Raw genomic sequence first — 22,226 nt, 5'->3', positions numbered from 1 at the left:
TGGCGTAGCACAAAACAAAAGAAGAGAAAGGAAGAGAGAAAAAAAAATAAAAAAAATAAGAATAATTGGGGACAACAATTTCAATAATCACATCCAAACAGAGAAATCGACCAAAATAGCTAGGTAAATAAAAATAATAATAACAATAATAAATGAAGGTAAGATATATATATATAAAAATATCCAAGGTTTTGTGTTTTATGTATTTTTGTTTTTTTTCCCTCCTGCCCTGGCACAGTAAATATTGGTGTCATTCGAAAAGGAATTCACTTGCCCTATGCAATATGGGGTTTCTCCGTCCTTGGAGTATACTGTCATGGGATCAGCTCTAGTCTTTGCTCAGGATCATTACTCTCCCGGTGGTGTTTTTTTGTTGTTGTTGTTGTTGTTTTGTTTTGTTTGGTGTGTGGAAGACTTCTGCTCTGTCCAGGGTGATACAATCAGAGCTCTGTGTTTAGAGGTCTCAGTATCTGTACAGATCCTGAGGTGGGACTTATGGTGAAGTCAGTCTTTGTGAATCTAGAGGTTCTGTTACCTCAGTGCCATTTTAATCCATCTTCTGTGGTTGGTGGGTTTCTTGAAAAGCTGGTTGCAAGGATATGAATTCCTTAAACTGATGCCTCGTCATGACACTTTAGATTCTCCCTTCAAATTTTTTTTTTGGAGTCAAGATGATTTCTGAATTTATTTTGATGAGCACATTCAGCTCTGGATTTGTATATCTATGTAGCAAGACAGGCTGAAGTTAATTTCTTTTTTTATTATATATAATTTTTATTTTGATCATATTGGCTTACATATCTTTCACAGTAGTACTTTAGGTACATATTAACATTGAATCGGGAATTTCCATCACCAAATTTGTCCTTCCTCCACCCCGTTCCCATCTTTTATCCCATTTCCCCCACCATCACCTCCTGGGCTGCTAGAGTAAGTGGCCCCTTCAAATTTTAATGATGATATAAAGCTTTCCCTTTTGGGAGGTGGGAGATGTGGTTGGAGCATATACAGTGATGCTCAGTGTTTAGCTGGGATTGAATCCAGATCAGCCCAGTGTAAAACAAATGCCTTGATAGCTTTACTCTTGCCCTGGGCCCCCCAATTTGTATGATAATCTAGCTAGATAAAGTATTCTTAATTAAGTGTTTATATTTTGGAGTTTTTGCACTATCTCCCTTCATTCTGGTTTGTAGAGTCTCTTAAAATGTCTTTTAGAACACTTTATGATAGTATAATAATCTTTATCTAGTTAGTGACAAAGTACTCTCTAAAGTATACACAAAATAAAAATAAAGTAAAATAGTTAACACAAAAAATAAAATATACAATTTAGAAGAAATTTAGAGTAGATTTAATATAATATAATTCATTTTAGTACCTGAGGGCTAATAACTTGAACTCTTTTCATTTCAGTGAATCATTTGAGCTTCCACAGGCTCCATTAAAAATAATGCAAATAATGCAACGTTGGGCCTGAGTGGTAGCATAGCAGTAGGGCATTTGCCTTGCACATGGCTGACCCAGGACAGTTCGATCCCTGGCATTCCATATTGTCCTCTGAGTCAGGAGCAATTGTTGAGAACAGAGCCAGAAGTAACCCCTGAGCACCGCTGGGTGTGGCCCACCTAGAAACAAAGAAACAAAAAAATAATGCAAACAAAAAATAAAGCCATAGTACAGCTAGTTTGGCATTTGCCTTGCAAATGGCCAACCAGATTTGATTCCTGGCAACACATATTTGGGGGGGGTCCCCTGAACCTCACCAAGAGTACCATATTTTCTGGCATATAGGGTCATCTTATATGCCAGTAAACAACATGCTGAAACTTACTCAGTTTCAAGGACGAGTGATCTGCCCCCCTCTTACCGCCACATTCCATCCAACTGCCAGGTGTCATCACTCAGTCCTCTTGCTTGGTCTGATTCATCTTTCAGGGCACACAGAGGATCTGAGTTACTGAGCACTGCATCCCCTCCAGCTGCCAGGTGTCATCGCTGGTATGCAGCTCAGTCCTCTGTTCAGCTTTTATGGGACACAGAGAAGGCGCTCTGTCTCCCACTAGCGGTCCATTAGTCATTGCACCCCAGCCAGCTGCTCTTGCAGGAGCCCACAAGCCATGTACTCAATGCTGTCTCCCTCTTGCACCCCAGCCAGCTGCTCTTGGAGGAGCCCCCTCTCCCTGTTCTCAATGCTGTCTCCTCTAGTGGTCAATTTTAGCAATGTACCCCAGCTAGCTGCTCTTGGAGGAGCCTACTCTCCCTATTCTCAAGGTTGTCTCCCTCTGGTGGTCAATTTAGAGCACTGCACCCCAGCAGCTGCTCTTAGAGAAGCCCCCTCTCCCTGTTCTCAATGCTGTCTCCCTCTCCCCGTCAATTTAGAGCACTGCACCCCAGCTGCTGCTCTTGGAGGAGCCCCCTCTTTGTTATCTCAATGCTGTCTCCCTCTGATGGTCAATTTATGCACTGTACCCCTTCCAGCTGCTCTTGGAGGAGCCCCCACTCCCTGTTCTCAATGCTGTCTCTCTCTAGTGGTCAATTTAAATACCGCACTCCAGCCAGCTGCTCTTTGAGGAGCGCTTCTCCCTGTTCTCAATGCTGTCTCCCTCTAGTGGTCAATTTAGAGCACCGCACCCCAGCCAGCTGCTCTTGGAGGAGTCCCCTCTCCCTGCTCTCAATGTAGATCACAATTTAAAAATCACAGTCACTCACTACAATGACAAATGTAAAATGATTGTTGACACTCAAAAGTCTAGCTTTATTAAACGTATACTGTTAATCTTGGAGGGTTCTTCTCTTTTTCTCTTACGTTTTTTCATTTCTATTTGGTGTGTGCATTAAAAGAGAGGCAGTCTTATATAGCGAATATAGCTCAAGCCCTATATTTTAACAAGAAAAATTGGGGGTCATCTTATATGTCCTGTCATCTTTTAGGCTGGAAAATATGGTAAGTCCTGAGCACAGCTGGATATGGCCCAGAAACAAACAAGAAAACAAAAGAGCAGCGCTTGAGAACCAGCTATCTCTAGTGTTACACAAGCTCTAATGCAGCCAATGCAGCAATTGCAAGGGCAATCCTATTAGTTTCAACAGACCTGCTTCTATGTGGCTTCTGCTGGAATACAGGAGTTTTGTCAAGTAGTTTATTCTGTTCTTTATCTCTCTTTTAATGCTTGTCTAAATTTCCATTTCCTTTCGCTTTTAAGAATTTTTTCATATGTTGTCATTTCTTGTCTACATTTCTTTATTCTTCATTTCTTGTTTTGCTTTATTATTTCTTAGTTAATGTTTAAAATTCAATTTGCACTACTGTTTCTTCTCAATCTTTATAATATTTTTGCATTATTTTCTATCAGTTCATTTATTGTGTCAGCACTGTCCATTATGAATTCAAAAGTAGAAAATGAGCATTTTTATTGTAGATTGACTTTTCAATCTTTTGAAGAATTAGCACATATTACAAAGTCAATAACTGTTGAAAAATGAATCTGTGGTATAGAAGTCATAAAGTCTACCCCAAAGGTTCATTGTTAAACTTAAATAGGTAAAATACATTGAAATGATTTATCACCTTGCCATTTATACAGGCTTTATATCTCCTCCTATTTATAATGACTTATATAAATCATAATTGCTTAAAGATTATGGATATTTTATAAGTATAACTATAAATTTTATTCATATTTCTACTAAATCCTGCAGGATTTTGACTACTGATCCTTAAACTTAACTGATGAAAGAGTTTAAGAATCTCTTTGTTTCATTAAGACATTGCAGAATGGCCAAGTTGTTGAAAGATCGCGAACTGCAAATCAATATCCATTATACCTTTTCTCCCTTTTGTAACTGATCTTGCTATCATCTCTGTAATCTATAACCCAGATTGTCTGTGCTCTGATCATTTAAGAAAGATTAAAGATAATTAGAGAAAACATCATTTTTTGTTCTTGTTTTGGGCCACACCCAGCAGTGCTCAGGGGTTACTCTTGGCTCTGGGCTAAGAAATTGCTCTTGGCAGACTCAGGGGACACTATGGGATGCCGGGGATTAAATCCAGGTTCATCTCAGCTGGTCTAAGTGCAAGGCAAATGCCCTACTGCTGTACTATTGTTATGGCTCTGAAAACATTATTTCTTAGGCATGCTCTACCTGGGGCTGTGAAATCCAACATTGGTAAATTCAAGGTAACACAACTAATTAGGGAAAACTTGAGAAAGTAGTAGTAGTACTTAGTTTTCTGTCTTATGTTCACAGCATTTCTTTTTAACCTGTTAATTTTTCTTCCAACAACTTGTCAACTTCTCTCTACCAGCATTCCTAAGTTCCCTTCCACCCTCCATCCAATCCCCCCAAAGCTATCACCTCCATACCCTCCTGCCACCCTGACAAGCACATTTTGTTTGTTTGTTTGTTTTGTTTTAGGGCCACACCCAGCAGTACTCAGGGGTTACTCCTGGCTGTATCTATGATCAGAAATCCCTCCTGGCAGTCTCGGGGATCATATGGGATGCTGGGATTCAACCTCCTTCTGCATGCAAGGCAACAACAAAACAAACAACAACAACAACAACAACAAAAAACCTCTTGCATCTTTGCAAATAGCTTATCTTTAACCCATTCAAGATAACATAGTAGAGAAGCTATTTTCAAGCAACTGCAGAAGATTTGAGCAAATTGAGAATGATTCTTAATTCTATAAATCTGCTTTATCAAAATTGTCTATTTTGCAAGAAAACTTTTAAATTTTATGAATGGCAAAGGCTTGAAGGGTGTTTTTTCTAAAAAACAGTTTATGTTTTTTTGCATTTACGCATTTTTGTCTTCTTTTCTCAGTGATGTGCAGACCCTCTTTATTTTTATGTGTTTCATTTTATTAAAGAAGAGTGATTTACAAAGTTATTGATTGTTGAGATATAGGCATGTAATATTCTATCACCAATTCCACCATCAGTGTTGACTTCTCCCTACCAGTGTTCCTAAGTTCCCTTCCACCCTCCATCCAACCCCCCCCAAAGCTCCCACCTCCATTCCCTCCTGCCATCCTGACAGGCACATTTTGATGTTTGGTGGCTATAGTTTGGATTTTATCCTTTCAGTGTTATTGAGTCTGTGGTTTATATAATATAGCTACAACTATATTAACGCACATTACCTCCTTGTTTATTTTAAAGCACCATCCAATTTTGAAAACTCAACTGAAGCATTGCCTTCTCAGTGAGAATGTCTGTAGAACAGTGCTCATTCTTAGATGTTGTTCTCTTTTATATTTGAAATAAGCTCCTAACCAATGATGGTAGGAAACCAGTACCATCTGGTTTCCTAGAAAAAAGAAATTTGGAATGTACTTTTTTTGGGACTTCCAAATTAGTGACATTATAAAAACAGGGCAATAAAGGCCAAAACTTTTAAGTACAAGTGCTCTAGGAAAAGGCCCAACCAAAAATGTATAATAAAATCAAGTGACAGAGAGAAACTCAGTGCAAACAGAATGATTGATAAGAGATAAAAGCCAGACAGCAGAGGAATTTGATTCTTCAATTCTTGGTGTTCTTTTACGAAAAAAATTCATTGCTTTAGGAATTTCTGGACTTTAATTTTCTGATTAATAAAATATGCTTTTAATCTATCCAATAGTATATTTGTTTTGACAAACTAGTTTAACTGATTTTTGACCTCAAACAAATAATCTCCTAATACCTAATAAATGGACAATGCTCTGCATTTCTCTTATCTCAACAGTTTGTGATTTTTCCCTATAATTATACTAATGATACAATTATTTATCAGTTTTTCTTGTAAATCCATGACATCTTAAAACATTGAAGATCTCAGCTTATTCTTATTAGATTGTTAGCATCCACAAAGAAAATCTGGCCTTTTAGTATTTAATCAATAATGTATTAAATGAATATATCAAGGCCCTATTTATTCTACAGCAAACTTTATTTCTGAGGAACAATAATAGAAGTCTGTAATTTATCACAATGAAGGCTAAGTAACTTAAACAAGTGGCAGAAACGTTTTGAATGTGTTTGCTCTTTCAACCCTGAGAAGTTTTGAATGCTTGCATAATTGTCCAATGAAGATTCTATTGTCTGCTCTGATGGTTTTGCATTTTCTGTCAATGAGCCTTAATAGTCACTGTTATCATCTGAATTTTTCCTTGTAGCATCCCACTTATCTATGCAACCTGCCTTCTTAAAATGTAATGCAAAAGTATTCTGTAAGAGCTAAGCACCTGGACTAACAAAGGGAATGATTAGCATGGTAGTCTCCTGCCTTTCTTTTAAAACCTGCAGTTAATGTGTAGGGTTTGGAAATCTTTATAAAGATTCAGTATTTGGAAATTTTCATTTCTTGCTTGGGTATCGTCTAGTTTATCCCCCAGTCGTACATCAGTGAGTAGAGCATAAACTCTTATATAGACATGTACTTCTATCATTAGTGTTCATCTTAGTGAATTTGGAAAATTTTATTATATTTGGGTCAAATGGTTACATTAATGCCCAAATATATGTGCCCATATATGATGTACAAGTTACTTTACTCCCCAATCACCAAAGTGTCCATGGCTGTCAGCCAAATTGTTCCTATGTCACATAGAGTTGAGCTGTCATTTCCCTTCTCCAGGGTATAGTTCTCAGTATTATAATCTGAGGTTAAGTTTTTGTCAATCTTTGGTATAGTCTTTTTATTTCCATTTTTCCTCACTATATATTTCTATATATATATATTATATATATAATGCTGAGATCATTCAGCATTAATCTTTTTCTCTTTGACTTATTTTGCTTAGCATGATGCCTCCCAGTTCTATTGCATTGCAGTGAATTAGCTTTTTGTAGAACTGCATAGTGTTTCATTTTGTTGTGTGTGAAAATATACATTGTGTCTATACTACAACATTATCAATTCATCTGTTGTTGGATAGTTTGGTTGTTTAAATGTTCTGGTTTTATACTATGTGATTTAATAAACAGAAATTAATAGAGCTTTATGAATTAAGATTTTATAGACACCATGTGGTAAATGACTGGATCATATAAAAATTCTTTTTCTACTTTTATGAGAAATGTCCAAATTCCAGTCTTAAGAGAGATGACAACCCCACCAATGGTGAATACTTCTTACACATTCAACCAACACTATTTTTTCCTGTCTTTTTTGATATATTCTATCTATCTATCTATCTATCTATCTATCTATCTATCTATCTATCTATCTATCATCTATTGTTAAACCCAGCTAATATTAAATCCATCTAACTGGCCTAGCCCCAGAATGGGGTCTGGGGCTGGAGAACCCTTGAGCCCTGGAAAGGTCCCAGGAGTCGATGATGTCCAGAGGTCCCAGGAAGAAAAACGCCTGCCACTAATGAGGAGCCACCAACCTTAAGGATGCAATCACAAGCAAATTTATTTCCTTTCCAGAATTCTGGGGTGTCACTGCAGGCCAGAAATTGGGGCTGCAGTGAGACCCTGATTATCCAAATTTACAAACATTTCAGAGAATTTATATGATAATGAGCATACAGATCAAAGCATTTAATAGGTTTATACAGTTTGAATCATCCAATGATTTTTTACAGAAAAATCACAATTTTCTGTCTGTTCAGTCACTTCATGACATCATTAATTGCAGCCTTCATTCCGATGACATTTTTGTGATATGGGTAGGACCTCCAGGTGGTCTTTAGTTGTGTACTGATTTGACCTGGGAGGACCCAATGCTAGCAGGGCAGAGGTGCCCCATGTGACCAGGCTAGAGTTACTGGACTGTTGGGAAAAGGGAGTTTGGGGTCCCATGTTTCTGCCTCACGCAAGCTAGTGACAGAAGCAAAAATAGCACTAAACTAGATTTCACCCTATTCTATACCTATTTGAAATTGCAGCCTATGACTAAACTTGCCATCCCATTTATTACTAAGAAATCATTATTTCAATTAAAAACTAAGAACATACTATGTCAAAAATATCCATTCCAATATAGGTTACACAGATTGTATAAGTTTAAATTTTTTGTCAAGGAAATATTTGTCAAGTGTGCCTGGGTTCTCCTTATTTTCAGGGGCCAGGTTACCTTAGGTTTGGGGAATCTTCCAGGCTATGAGGGCTATCAGTGACCTTGGGCAGTTAGGGAAAAACTAGCTAATATAAAAGTGAAATAAAAAACTAGCTAATATAAAAATAAAATAATATTTCAAGTCATAAAAACACAAAAGTTAAAAGGTTACACCCCAAAATCAAAGGTCACCTTTTTTTCCAGACTCAACACAATCTATCATCTATCCATCCATCTATCTATCTATCTATCTATCTATCTATCTATCTATCTATCTATCTATCTATCTATCTATCTATCTATCTATCTATCTATCTATCTATCATCTATCTATCTATCTAACTATCTATCTATCTCTATCATCTTTCTATCTATCTATCTATCTCTCTATCATCTATCTTTCTATCTATCTATCTATTTATCTAACTATCAATCATCTATCTATTGGCTTTGGAAGAGGGCTTTGGAGTTTCTGTTCAGAAAGATAGATGTGCTGAGGGCATTCAATCTCTGTAAGGGCTCCTTTTTCTCAATAACGATCAATAATGATACTGTGGAGCTTGTCTCTCCCATCAACTTGGTGGCTGTATCTTGGGGGCTAACTCACCCCAACAATCCTCTTCTCTACGTTGGGCTGGTGACAATGTTGTAAACTCGGGGTACATCTCTCTGGATTTCAGGAGTTTATTCAGATCAAAGACATATGCACAATCAGCAGCTAAAATGCTATTCTCAGGATCTTTTCTCACCACCACATTACTATCTGAATTGTCACTATCATAATTCTAAAAACATAAATTACTTTTGTTCATTTGGTCCCTTATATAAATATAATTATGCAGTATGTACTCTTTATTTAGCTTCTTTTGGCCACTGTCAAAAGATTCATCTTTGGTGTTTTGTGAATGTGTTTATTTTAACACCATAATTTATTTATGTTATCATGTTGAATTATGAGGATATAATCAAATGATATTATTATAAAAATATTTAGTATAATTAGTACATTTATACTCAAATTTAAATGAGATTCTTCTAAAATGTTAACAATTTGAACCACCCTAATAAACATTGTAAATAAAAGAGTTTACAGAGAGTTTTGCTGAATTTTTGGAGTGAAATTAATTTCTCAATTGAGGCAGGCTTGGAGCCACTATCCTAACCAAGGGAGCAACTGTTCTCTGACCATAAAATCTAATAGAACACTGCAGGATTCAACTATCATCCTGTAGATGATACATAATCTGATAACAGACAAAGAAAGTACTCCTTGAATGCCAATAATCTGTGGTTTAAAAGTAAGCACGAGAGCTTAGCAGGAATGAAGCTTTAGATAAAGGGCATATCCATGACTGTTCATTCCCTGTGAGAGATGAAGTTTAGTTCTGACTTTATTTGGACTTATCCTCTTTTTTCCTATGCCAAGCCACACATCAAGAGGAGTCCAGAAACAGCTCAGCAGAAACAGATACTATGATGTTATCACAGTGAATTATAAATCTCTCACTTAGTATCTAGATGGAAAATAAAACCTTCACTTTTAACATGATCTATTTTTAATAATTACTTTATTTAAGCATAGTGCTTAAAATTGTTCATGTTTGTTTCAGTCATACAATGTACACCCTTCACCCGTAGAACCCAGTTCTCACTTCCAATGCCTCCAGTTTTCCTCTTACACACCCCACATCCATCTGTTTCTGAGTCAGATATTTTACTTCTCTTTCTCTTTGTCTTCCCCTTTTATTCCTTTATGACACTGTGCTTTAAACTACTACTAATAAAGAGGTACCATGAGTATCACGTTATCCCCTTTCAACATCCAGTTTTTGTCCAGAATGACTAATTTTAACTAGCATTGCATAGTGTTGGAGACAGTGTCCTGTCAGAGATCAATTTTTCTGTCTTCTGTCTTTATCTAAAAGCTGCCTACGTGCAGTTTCTACTGTGCGTCCTTGAGCTAACAGGAAAGGTATTTCGCAGCTGAAGGAGATTCTCTTTGAAGCCAGAGAGAAAGTAAACATCCTGATGCCATTTCCAGATTTAGGCTACTCCCTTTAGCTTCTTTCTGGAGTTAATGGCTATGCTACAAAAACTTGCCCCATCACAGACTGCTGATAGTGGGCTGCAGATGCCACTTTAGAGTCATAGGGCAATCCTTTGAAAGCTGCTGACTTGGGAATGATTGTAAAATTGTCACCCCTTCTCCCTCCCCTCTGGAATGATTTACTGCCTTTGTTCCATGGCCTTCGCGCCAAAAAGTATGATTGACATGTCTTTTTACCTGCCCATTTCTCCTCCTCTATATAAGAGATGCTGGACCCCAATAAAGGTCACCTTAGACCGGTTATATCGCCTGAGGTCATTATTACTAACCTCTCTCAGATTTTTTACAGGTGTGGTTATTCTTCTGACCCAGCCAAATAAAGGTGCGGACGTCCAAGAGCCTCCCAGCCGCTTCCCGCTGGCCGGGCCCCTTCGGGGGGCTTATAGGACCCCGCAGCATAGAGGACCCTTCTCTACCCTAACAGCACTCACCACTTTTTGTGGTAAGCTTTCTACCATGACTGGATCTTCTGGTCCTCAACTCTAGTGTTTCTGGATATTATTACCATATTATCTTTTATTTTTTTTATATTTCACAAATGAATGAAATTATTCTATATCTAACCCTCTCCCACTGACTTATCCATGCATTGCAGGGTTCCAGAGTAGAAGGACAAGACCACACAATTGGAATAAAGTTCAATATTTTAATCTGTCTGCCAACAAAACCTCCAGCCTAGCCAGCCAGGGTCATCCCCTGAAGGAGATGAGCCCCACCCAAGGTCATGAGGAAGATTATATAGGGAAGAGATATAGGAAGGTTCCAGCTTTCTGATGATCTTTAAAATGATGGACTCTTGTCTAGGGATATCTTCCTACTGCTCCCTTGTCTTTCCCTGATAGGCAACCAGGTATGGCCAGGTAGCTTGGGGCGGGGTCTATGCAAATAGGCTTGTGAAGCTCTAACATGTGGCTTACACCATGTGGTCCTTACAAAATGGCATCTCTTCCTGCTCAGAACCTGAGAAGAAGCCTGCCATGTGGCTTTTACAAAATGGTGTCCCTCCTTGTTCAGAATTCAGGTCCCAACAGTAAAAGCAAATTTCATGACTTCATTTTTCCTAACAGCTGCAGAGTATTCTATTGTGTGGTTATGCCACAGCTTCTTTATTCATTCATCAGTTCTCAGCCACTCGGGTTGTTTCCCGACTCTGACTGTTGTAAATAGTACTGTGATAAACATAGACATGCAGAGGGCTTTTCTCCATGATGATTTTGTATTCCTAGAGTATATCCCACGTACAAGAACTGCTGGATCATATAAAAGTTCAATTTCAGTTTTTTTTGAGGAATATTTATGTTGTTTTCCAAAAAGAATGGACCAATTTACACAGAAACCAGCAATAATGAGAGTCCCTTTCTCTCTGCATCTGTGCCAATACTGGTTGTTTTTGTTCTTTGTGATATAAGCCAGTCTCTGTGATAGGAGATGATATCTCACTGTTGTTTTAATTTTAATCTTCATGAGAAAGTACATGTGTAAAATGCACATTAGGAACATTTAGATATAGACACCAGAGATGCCATACAAAATAGGCTACTGTGGGAGGTTGGGGTTGGATTGTCTTTCTATTGAAATATCCTCAGTAAATTATATAGAATGAAGATTTGGCTTCTATCTGGTATGCTGAAAATTGTCTTCTAGGAATGCTGAATATACATGAGATGTACTTTATGTACTCTTGTCCCTTATCAGTGTGGGATCAGTTTGAACACTTAGCCAGTTAGGATGCTGCAGGTCTCTTTGACAATACTATCCCGTAAATGATAAAATGAACCTCAATTTGAACCACATGCTTTTTTAAAAACATTGTCTTTTGGCTATATATCATAAAAAGAAAATTATATTGTCGAATTATTCTTAGAGTAATCTATATGTAAAGTGATATAACCAATATGAAAATTACTGAGATGATTTATATTATATTGTTAAAAATCTGGAATATATTTTATACTCAAAGAATATCTTGATATATACTAGTTACTATCCAAAGAGTCAATTGTCACACATGGTTAGTGGTTGGCATATTGAACAGCATAAGAAAAAATCTAGTAAATAGTCTGAAAAGATGAAAATTATGGTTAGTGGCTGACAAATTGAACAACATAGGAAGTGTTCTAGTAAATAGTTTGTGTGACAGCATAAAAATATAGAATATATTGATAACTCTATAAGTAAATAATTGAAAGTGATATTTCTCAGATTATTATTTGTTTTCTGTCTTCATTTTTGATACTTAGGCTATCAACATGTATACCTAGTAGATATTTGGAAGAGAGACTGGCAAAAGAAGAAGAGGCATATATTTTCTTTCTTTTGAAGGTCTCTTAGGTTCTGAAACTTATTCATAAACAAATGACTTATCATCTCCCCTGAAAATGTACCTCTTTATGAGTAAGGAACTACACTACCCAATTTCAGGGAAACCTAGTCCTTCATCTTTTTCTTTAGTACTTGAGAGGCAATATTCTGAGCATCAACTTAGAAAATAAGATAGAAATAGTGTGATTAGGATGAACATTTTAACAAATATCTGTTTAATTTTGATGTAACATAAATCAACTTTTTGGGAAAATATATTCAATGATCTAGCCTAGTACTGGTCCATGAAAAAATAAACTATTTTTATTTATAATAGGTTACACATTGATGAAGACACAATAATAATTGTTTCAAAGGAACCAATGAAATATAATTAAGTGGGAGACTAAATATTTAAATATTACTTGGAAAAACACCTAAAGAATTCATTATATGTATTTCTACCTTGAAAATGTTATAGGAAACCATAACTTTTCATTGGAAAATATTATGTGAGGAAACATTCTTTGTAGAATGTAACATTAAATCCAATGCCTGACAGATGAATGAATAACTTTATCCCTCCTCTTTTAAATTTCTTGAGTATTTAGGTATAACTTAGCTTTTTTAGGTCCGATCATGTATATCAAAGAAAGGAAGGTTTTTACCTAAAAAAACCCCAAAGAGACACGTGGACTTTTGAGTGTCAACTAATCAACACCAGCTTAATATATTGGGCACTTTATAAATGTATATGCCACAAAGCAAGCAAGCACAAGAAAGTATTTTTTATTAACTGTCAGTCTGTCTTAGAACAGCCAATGTGTGATGAGAGAGTACAGAAAACAGAACGAGAAACAGGAAGACATATAGAAAGGCCCAATTAGAAGTATATCTTAGACTGGGGAAGTAATGACACCAGGCAGAGATAGTACAAGTAGAGGTTTGCCAACAAAAACCATATGGTGCTATTCTTCAAAAAAGTTATTAGGGTGGCAGAGGAACTAACTACATGGAGATCAAATGCTCATGCACCATTCTAACATATTATTCTTTTATTTTTTCCAAGTTTATATTTAGCTTAAGGTATTACCACCTATAAATAGCTTGTCTCAGAATGCACAAGACAGAATTTGCTTTATATTTTGTGTCTTAGTGAAGTTAGTGATAGTCCTCTCTTCTCTCCCTCGAGGTCCCAGTTTAGGTATAAATTATATGGTCATTCTACCATGATGTAAGGTTTATCTCTTTGTAGTGATTCAGGAAGTACAAAGGGTAGGAGAAGTTGGTACCTTACTTAGACAGTGAGACTGAAAATACACTATAATTATGCATACTGATTCTATTATCACCTAGACAAAGGAACTAATCCTTTTACAAGCTTTCTAAAGAACAAACTAACTTCTGTGAGTCAATTTCCTCATCTTTAAGGTTCAGATGATATAATATTCACTGCCCACATCTCTTATCCAAAAGCTTTAGAAGAAAGAATGGTTTTGAAATTCAGCATTTTTCAAATGTTAGAAAACTATTTTTTAGATAAGAGAGGTAATTGTATACCTCCATCCCTATAATATTTAGTACTCTGTAATCATCATGATTCTATTTCTGCAGGAAATGTATGAATATTCATACAAAGTGGGATAAACAAATAAATCTTTTATAGGCAGATCAATGCTGCTCATGTTTTGCCACAAATGGTTTTGCCATAAACTTATAAAAAAGAAAAGTTATTTTGTTTTGTGTTTAGAACCATTGAATATCTGAATGGCTGGTAAAGGGTTCATTGTAAAATTGTATTTCACTCAAAGAGTGATAAATATATCAAATTAGATTTTCCATGTAAAGTTAGGCAGAAAGCCCAAGGAATATGAGTTGCTAAAAATGATTAGTATTATTTCCTAGAAAGAACTGAGAAAAAGTTGCACAAGTTGATAAACTGTTATTTCCCAATGATGAATATCCCTGTCTCTGCTCAGAATCAGACCCGTTGTCAAATGCTTGAAGCTTGTCATCCATCATTTACAACAAATACTGACCCTCAGTGGTCTTCATATGTTGACTCCCTAATGTGATAAAATGAAAATAAGTAAGTCCCTATGCAAATTTAATCAAAATACAAACAACAAAATAAACTACAGACATCTGCTCTTCTCTATTAGTTCAGCTTTATTTGAATAGTTTTTCTGGTCTTAAAGCAAAAATCAAGAACAAAAAACCTTATATTTTTAGAAACTGCTTATTTTTTCCTGTATGACTGCCCGATGGCATTGGAGCATTTTATTCACAAAATAACTGTTTGTACAAGAGCAGAAGAAAAGAAAATTAATAGGTGAAAGGCACATGGGTTTTATATTATGTAGCTCTTCTCTTTCAGGTTTGCATTGTTAGATGAACTCATAATTCCTTTAGATAACAATACAACAATGTTGTAAGTTGTTTTAAAAATGGTGGACAAACCTTTTTGTTTGTTTTTGGGTTACTCCTTGCTCTGCACTCAGAAAATCACTACTGGCAGGCTCAGGTGACCATATAGGATGCTGAAAATCGAGCCAGGGACCAACCCAGGTCAGCAGCAGCCAAGGCAAACACCCTACTGATGTGCTATTGCTCCAGCCCTGGATTAGCTTTTTATTCATGTATATCAGCCATGATTGTAAAGAAAGCTAGTTCTAGTATCTGAAATACACATAAAATAACACACACATCCTAACTGGACTCACTAGAATAATTATCCAATTGGTTCATCCACAGTTACATATTCAGTTAGGAGAGATTTGTATTCTAATTCTCCATAGTTCAACTTGATATGGTTTTTGTACAATTTTTACAGCCAATAAATAAGCTAAAGTTCCATGGCATGTGAAAGCACAACCTATAGATGGAGAATCATAATGGGAACTAAGCCCAGCAGATTAGAGGAAAACAGCTGCTTTGTTAAGATGGGAGGGGCGACCACACAAAATAATAGATTAATAATTTAAACTATCAACATTGACTTCTCACAGTTGTGAAAACGGATGATCAAAGATCAGGGTACTAGTTGTGTTAGTTCTTGGTGAGTGTCCTCTATCTGTTTAAAATAGCTCTCTTGCTTTCTTACAATCAGAGAAGGCAGGCTGACTTTATGCTGACAAATACATCATTCTATCATTAGTTTCTACTTTCATAATTCCTCCCAAAGAGTCCTCTACAAATGTCATCCTTTTAGGGTTTTACTGTGTGAGTTTTAGGAGGATTTTCAATCAACACATGCTGATGACCTTGGACACAATGCTTAGACATAATGATGGTTGAGTCATATTAGCAACTTCAGATAGACTGCCCAATCCAAATTGATTACATTTACAAGGCTGAATGCTTATTCACCCTTGAATTAAATATATTGCTGTCCAAATTATGCTTGCTCTTCATGCTACCTATGTGGACAAACTGACTTCTCAGGTTGTACTGAGTAGCTCAGATATAAAGTAGAGCTGGAACCAGCCAAAACTCAGTTTATTTTAATGGTTCAAACCAGTGTGGAACAATTCAGACACATTTACCACAGTAAATCTCAGTGAAAAAAAACCAGACTTTGATTTCAGCTATATGGATGAGACATGAACTATTCCGGATATAATAGCAATGCTGGAATCATATGGTTTTGTCATCCTAGGTAAATAATTAGGTTCTTATCACCTGGATCCACAGATTACTTTCTCATTTTTACTCACTATCTCCACTCAGCATTCAAGGGAGTTAGACTGAAACCCAACCACAATCATGTTTGTAATCAAGATGTTTAAATAAAGATATTAAAAAAAATAAAGTATTCTGCTAAGTCTAACTTCAGGTGTCCCCAACAGGGAAGAAATTGAAATAAAACAAGTAGAATTTTCCTGTGACTGTCCTCTGTATTTTATTTATAAAGCCCTAAACTAAGCTAAAATAGATGAATAAAATGAATTCATATAATTATTAGACTTCCATGATCCTCTTAATTTGTCACAGGGAAGATGTGAACCAATTTGTACCTCATTTTAAGAGGTTTATCATTGAATGCATTAAGTGTTGAGTCTGAGAGAGTTGAATTATTAATTATGTTTATAATGGAATATAAACACATTAATAAAGTTCTAGTGTTTTAATAACTATTAAGAAATTCTCAGATGGCTTATGTTATGCTGGGTAAAGCTAGTTACTTACAAATATAACATGGATAAATAAAATAGAATGCAAACATAAAATACAAATATTTATCTTGCAGTTGGCTTCAATTCTACCTCAATTATATTGGTTGTCCCAGTTCATCAACTAGATGTTTTGTGCAAACATATTTGTTGTCAAAGCAAATGGTCTGCTAAAATGTGAATGCTAAAAATCAAATAATTTATTATGAAGATATAATAATTAGCTTTCTTCTCTTTATCTCTTTTCAAGTTTAAGTTCTTATTTGATCAGTGATGGTGATGGGGAATATAGAATGTAATATCAACATCTAACAATGTCCGGATATGTTATTGTCTTTCCTTATCTATGTGATTGAGACAGGCTGTTGCTATACTCTAAAATGTATATAATACTTATATGGCCCACATGTTAATAATGATAAGACTGTGAAAGTCTGCTATACCTAACAAAACAAAATATGTAAAATTTCTTTGACTGGTTCTATAAAAAAATTGTGACATTGGGATGATTTCTCCCTATACATTTAACATTACACGATTCTGTAGTAAATCTTATTGCAGAGATGAAAAATAAACACAAAATAAAATTTCATAGCACTAAGTATACAAAATAATTTGCAGACTTTTTCTTAGTAATGGCATTAACATCCTCTGAAGCAAAATATGTTAAGGCATACATTATAGAAATGAATTTGAGACTCAGAAAGCTTGACCATTGGCAAAATTTTGTGATAGAAGATTCTGTTTTTGAAATCATGCCTTTACCTGCTGTTCTGAACAATGGCAAACTGAGCAAGGAGAAATGCTTCATTTTTAAGACTGATCATCAACATCATTAAAAGTCATGTTATTGGGGTCAATCTTTTATTAAAGTAGAGTACAACTCTTCAAGATATTATCAAAATTGAATTCTAGTTGAGAATATCCTGAAACCAAGGTATTTAGTCTATAATAGTTTAATTTCTTTATCAACAGACTATGGATAATAATTACAGAATCTGATTCTTTTAAATCTTTGGAGAAGGTTGAATATTTGTGTTCCTAATATCTGCTTAGTGTAATATTGCAGTTGGTTTAAGACAGTGCTTCTCAATTATTTTCTGTCATGCCCCCCTAGAAAGAAGAAAACATTTTTTGCAAACCCCCCGCATGACTGTAAATAGTATTTTTTTTATTAAAAAAGGCTTTAATCTGCAAAACAAAAATATATAAAATAATTTGAGCTGACTTTTTAATCAGAGGTGATGTTTGGATTAATGGCTACAATGAGCACGTTTTGCAATGCATAGCTTATCGAAGAGGGGTTTAAAGCGGGACACAGAAACTCTCAGCTCCAGAGACATACGTACATAAACACTGGGCTTAGCTTGTTAGGACAGTGTTTGCCGAGGTCAAACGCGCCCCACATTACAGAGCCTCGTGCCCCCCCCGGGGGCACGCCCCACTATTTGAGAACCACTGGTTTAAGACAACACACTTTGAAGCTCACACTAAGAATACTAGGGCTTAATTAAGAACTCAACACTCCAGGTAAGAACTCTAGAAATTCTAGTTATTTTACTCTACTACTACTTCTATTTCTATTTATTGAATTAATTTTCTCGATTAAATGTATTACAATAATGTTATCTAAATCATTCTTGGTTTGAAGTGCAAGTTGGATTCACATATTAAGGGAGATGCTATGATTTGTCTGTGTAAGACGGCATATTGTGATATGGGGTATCTATGGTATGTCTGCCAGGTGACCTGGATTTATTTTGCCGCACCAAGGCAGTGCTCAGGACTTACTCCTAAATCTATGTTTAGGAATCATTTCTGGTAAAACTCAGGGGACAATATAGGATGCTTGGAATCGAATATGGACATCTGCAAGCAAGGCAAATGCCCTACCCACTGTACTATGGCTCCTATTGTGTGCATTTTTTTCCTTACAGATACTTACTATGATATGTTTTTCTGTAAGTTTATTATCAACACATTATATTCAGCTGAAGATTGGGCATTGAAAGGCTCAGTCACACTTCAATACTATATATGTACTTGGCATCGTTTGCCAACTGTTTTTTAAGAGAGAAAGCAAATTCTCTTTCATTCAGTACTAACAATAATTGCACAGGAATAAAATATAATGCTTTATCATAATAGCTTATTTTTAATTAATCTAACTCAATGTGCCTTTATATCACACAATGTTGAAAATCATAGCAATCATGAATATGAGACAACTGAATATTAAAGTGAGAAGCCAAGCCAAAAGCTTTTCTAAGAATCCTCGGTCTCTACTCACCTTGTGATCTAACTCATTACAGATCTAACATAAGTTCTATGAGTGTATTAGTTTGAATGTAGCTAGAAAATAAATCTACTGTGTGAAGTTATTATCACCACCAGACTTCATCATATTATAAGACAGATGCAGAATGGGAAATTAATAAAAAAGGTGTTAGAAAAGCTGAGAAAGTACACATAGAAATAAAAAATATATATGCATAAGCAATTCTTGGAATTTGTCAGTGGTTAGACAGAATAAGGGTAACTAATTAGAAATAGACCAGCCTAAAGAAAACAAATGGAAGTACAAGTAATACTGCTTAGTGAATAGAGAAACTGCTTAAAGAATAGAGGGGAGAAAAGATATTTTGGCTTCTCATTTTGTTCTACTTTGATTCCCATTTTTTCCATAATGAGTACTTCATGGACAGAAAATATATATGGAAAATATTATTTTCAATCTTCTCTGTTGAAAGCAAACAGGCAAACAGATTTTACAAGACCCCACATCATTATCTATACATGTACTCAAGTAAAAAGTAGCTTTTACCCAGCCGTCCTTGTCTTTCCCCTGACTCCAGGCCTTCCCTGGGTGCCAGCTCAGATGGTCAGAAGTGGGTTTAGGTAGACTCTTAGTGGTCTTCAGGCTTCTCCCCTCCCTTCGTACTCCAGAGGGGAGTGCATGGGGAGGAGGGCGGGCAGACATCTGGCTTCCGTTTTCCTCTTTGATTCTGGAGACCAGCTCTTGCCAGGTATGGGGTCTGGGGAGGCCCCATACAAGAGCCTTTCTCCCTAGCCTGGGGAGTGCTAGGAGGCTTGGCAGGCCCCCAGAAGTCCTTGTCTTTTTTCCCTGACTCCAGGCCTTCCCTGGGTGCCAGCTCTGATGGCCAGAAGTGGGTTCAGGTGGACTCTTTGTGGTCCTCAGGCTTTCCCCCTCCCTCCATATTCAAGGGGGAGGTGCATGGGGAGGAGGGTGGGCAGACATCTGGCTTCCGGTTTCCTCTTTGATTCTGGAGACCAGCTCTTGCCAGGTATAGGGTTTTTCTCCCCTGGACTTCAGGCCTTCCCTGAGCGCCGGTCTAGGTGGACTCTATAGGGGTCAACAGGCTTCCCCCTACCTCTCCCTACACTAATGGGAATGCGCTCTGGGAGGAGGACGGGCCATTCTAGCACTGGTTTATGTTGAGACAGTCAGTGGAAAATTTTTTCTTCTTGTTTTCATACTGATAGTATTGTATGCATATATTCTATATATCCATAATATCCATCTTGTGTTGTGATCTTGATACTACCCTACAAAGCTCATTTCTAATATTTTACTGCCTCAGTCCCAACCCTTACTTCCCCCATCTTCCCATGTAGGTACAGCTAATGACATGAAGCTCACCACATAGAGTGATAACTGCAGTTAGAGAAATAACTACACTGAAAACTAACATAACAATGTGAATGAATGAGGGAAAAAGAAAGCCTGTCTTGAGTACAGGTGTGGGTGGGGTAGGGAGTAGTTAGATCTGGGAAATTGGTGGTGGAAATCCTGCACTGGTGAAAGGGAGTGTTCTTTACATGACTGTAATCATACAACTACAATTATATTTGTAATCACGGTGTTTAAATAAAGATAATTTTAAAAAAAGTAGTTTTTATTAAGTAACTTACTCTACATAATCAAGTTAGCTGGTAATATCTCTTTGCTGTTAGGTAACGTAAAAGTAGAAGATCATAGCTGAATATGAAATTCTCTCATCATGTTCTTGTTCTATGATTTTGTCCAAAATATTTCTAAAATCTAGTTCTGCCATTTTCAAAATTAAAAATGCTTTTAGGTACTTAATAGGTTTAAGTAAATTAATTTATTATTGATTTAATAAGTAATAGTAAATTAATTAATTTAATGTAGATGAGTAAATAAATTAATGTTCATAAGGATATATTAGTACAGTACCTGACATAAAATAATAATTATTATATACAACTGGTATCCATAAAATGGAATCTTCATTTTGTCTCTTATACCTTCTTACATATTATAGACCCTCCATATTATAGACTCAAGTGATTGTTGAAGACAAGTCTATAATTAGTGATATCTACCTTTTTTCTTCACATTTATTTATTTGAAGCTTATTCTATATTTAAGGCCTAATATGGAGAAAGTACCAAGTGTACTGGAATGTTTTTAGCACGTCAGAAATTTTTCACTCTCAGCAGTCCTAATCTGAATTTAGTGCTAAACTTGGAATTTTTCATGGTGAGCTGGTCTTTGATGTGAAGCCTTGTAGCAGTTCTTGTGAAAGCTGTCACTTGGATACCAATTATGTTGTCATTGCTGTTATTACATTAGAAGAAAGAGTCAATTTGCTTTTTGTTTGCCCTAAGAAGACATGTCATCCAGGTCAAGTGGTCACCATTTTGTGCTATTATGTTTGAATAAACAGACAATAACCCTGTTGGTAAGGCAAAATAATGAACACTTCTAATTTCAGCATCTCTTTGTCCTAGTGTGTCTCTACTTATCTAGGGTCATGTCACTTATGCACTTAAGACTGACTTTCAACTTTAGAAAGTGCTTGGCAACTTTATTTATATAACGATGCATTTAAAGTAAGATGGATTGAGGCCCCATAACCTTTGTTTGGATCCTGGCAGATGTAGAGTCATCCATTTTTTTTTTTAGTGAATTGGGGAAAATAAACCACTTTTGGTTCAATCTTTGATGGCGTGATTATGGGAATATGTCACTTCACAACTAAAGGAATAAAAATTTAATTACATATTGTTGGATTATAGTTGTTTGAATATGAGTACTACAGCTAAACATTTAACTTTTGTTTACCATATTTATTGATGTCAAAGATTCAGCTTTTATGGTAGGCCAAACACTGTTTTTTAAGTTTTATTTAGAATATTTAGAGAAATGTCATTTGAAGATAAAGTGTGCAATGTTAGAATAAGAAGGCATATCAAAATGCTAAAATTTAGTACAAAACCCTTTTTGTCTCAAGAATCTAGCCGTGAATTTTTCATACCATTTGGAGAAAGATCGTTGAACTTAGATTCTAAAAACTAGAATTTTCTTACTTTGAATAAAACATTGGATTTTATATGGTTTGTGTCCCAAATTCCACACTTCTAAAAGCAGACTAAGCATGTGTGAGTCAGTCAGAGTGTACACCTTGATGCCAGGGATTCATTTCATTCTGCTGGATCATGAAACAGTCTTGAAATTAAACATCTAGTTTATTTTTCTTTTTTCCCTTTTTCTTTCCTTTTCCACTTTTCTCTTTTCCCTTTTTTGTTCTTTTTTTCCTTTC

Source organism: Suncus etruscus, chromosome 20 (assembly GCF_024139225.1).
Source record: "Suncus etruscus isolate mSunEtr1 chromosome 20, mSunEtr1.pri.cur, whole genome shotgun sequence".
Taxonomy (NCBI): Eukaryota; Metazoa; Chordata; class Mammalia; order Eulipotyphla; family Soricidae; genus Suncus; species Suncus etruscus.
The sequence above is the reverse complement of the archived record's forward strand: the minus strand, read 5'-3'. Positions refer to the sequence as shown.